A 2,500-nucleotide genomic window follows, 5' to 3' on the forward strand; every position below is an offset into this window, starting at 1 on the left:
ACACACGCGCGCGCGCGCGCGCACACACAAATGCACACACACACACACACACACATACATACGCATATACGCAGCAGCTGTTTCACAAGGTCAGGACAAAACAACCAGCAGAAAAGCCTTACGGGTTACACTTGTATGAGGTTGCATAAGACGCCACCATCTTTCTTTCTTGATCCTCTCAACCCCACCATTCCCCCCCACCCCCACCCGCGCCCTCCATCCTGCACCCCTCCGCCCTCCCTCCACCCTCGTCAGCGGCAGAGCGAAGAAAGTTTCTCCTCTGAGGCCTGGCCAAGTGTGCCCGAGGCGAAGGCTGACCTTTGCACCACAAAAGGTGAAGAGCTGTGTTCTCACTGCCTCCAGAAGAGCCATTTTCCCCTCTCACATCATCCTTTCATCTCTTATTTATTCTTCTCTCTCTCTCTCTCTCTCTCTCTCTCTCTCTCTCTCTCTCTCTCTCTCTCTCTCTCTCCGCTCTGTCTCTCTTCTGTCTCTCTTTACCGGTTAAAGGCTCCAAAGTATGTTCAGCGTGATATCTCCCATGATTAAAATCACACAAGGATAAACACACACACACACACACACACACACACACACACACACACACACAAACACATGTGCACGCACGCACACACACGCACAGACAGACACACGGTCATACACACAAACACATGCAGGCACAAGCACGCACACGCGCGCACACGTACACCCACACATATGCACACACACACAAGCATGCAAACACACACGCAAATACACCCTGTATGTCAATCACAGGCCTTAACACAAACATAAACACACACACACACACGCACACACATATCCCACTGACATGAGGTGTGTGTTGCAGTGCTGAAAAAGATGAGATACACCTGCAGCTGTGTCCTTAAGATGGGCTTAGTAATACTGTAATGTCATGCTGTTTTTGGGCTGAGGTCTTGACTGATATGAATGGAACTACAGTAGCTGCCCCTTAACCTATATGAAATTAATTTAGCATAAATAATATATTTTCTGTGCATATTACAGCTGAACATAAGACAACATTTTATAGAATCTTGTGATCTGATGTCAGTAAACCAGTTAGAGTACATCAGAGAGATTAAAAAAATGACAATATGCTTTTCATATGTATACACACAGCAGTATAGCCTTTATACACACAGCACTCTAGCGTACTAGCCTTATATGTACACACACACAGCAGTATAGCGTACTAGCCTTATACACACAGCAGTATAGTGTACTAGCCTTATATACACACAGCAGTATAGCATACTAGCCTTATATATACACACAGCAGTATAGCGTACTAGCCTTTATACACACACAGCATTATAGCGTACTAGCCTTATACACACAGCAGTATAGTGTACTAGCCTTATATACACACAGCAGTATAGCGTACTAGCCTTATATACACACAGTATAGTGTATTAGCCTTTTACACACAGCAATATAGTGTACTAGCTTTATGTACACACAGCAGTTATTCACACAGCAGTATAGCGTACTAGCCTCATATACACACAGTATAATGTATTAGCCTTATACACACAGCAGTATAGTGTACTAGCCTTATATACACACAGCAGTATAGCGTACTAGCCTTTTATACACACAGCAGTATAGCATACTAGCCTTATACACACACACAGCAGTATAGCGTACTAGCCTTATATACACACAGTATAGTGTATTAGCCTTTTACACACAGCAGTATAGTGTACTAGCTTTATGTACACACAGCAGTTTAGCGTACTAGCCTTATATACACATACACAGCAGTACAGCGTACTAGCCTTTATACAAACAGCAATCTAGCGTACTAGCCTTATATACACACACACAGCAGTTTAGCGTACTAGCCTTATATACACATACACAGCAATACAGCGTACTAGCCTTATATACACACACACAGCATTATAGCGTACTAGCCTTATATACACACACACAGCAGTATAGTGTACTAGCCTCTATACACACACAGCATTATAGCGTACTAGCCTTATACACACAGCAGTATAGTGTACTAGCCTTATATACACACAGCAGTATAGTGTACTAGCCTTTATACACACAGCAGTATAGTGTACTAGCCTTATACACACAGCAGTATAGTGTACTAGCTTTATACACACAGCAGTATAGCGTACTAGCCTTTTATACACACAGCATCATTATTCATTCATCCTTAATGGCAGGAGAGTCTTCAAACAGTGCACTTCTCTCCCTCTATCGCTCTCTCCCTCTATCTCTCTCCTCACTCTTTATCTTTCACTCTCTCTCTCTCTCTTTCTCTCTCTCCTCGTTCTTCATCTTTCTCCTTTCTTCTCTCTCTCTCCATCGTTCTGTTGATTGATGGACATGCTCCTCAGCAGGCCCATACAGAGCAGGCTTAGTGAGGGGAGGCGCTAATGAGAGGTGAACACAATGGCTGCATGATGAAAGAAAAGCTTCCTCATCTGGGACGCCACATTTTTAAGCACAGATTGAT

Source organism: Sardina pilchardus, chromosome 23 (genome assembly GCF_963854185.1).
Source record: "Sardina pilchardus chromosome 23, fSarPil1.1, whole genome shotgun sequence".
Classification (NCBI taxonomy): domain Eukaryota; kingdom Metazoa; phylum Chordata; class Actinopteri; order Clupeiformes; family Clupeidae; genus Sardina; species Sardina pilchardus.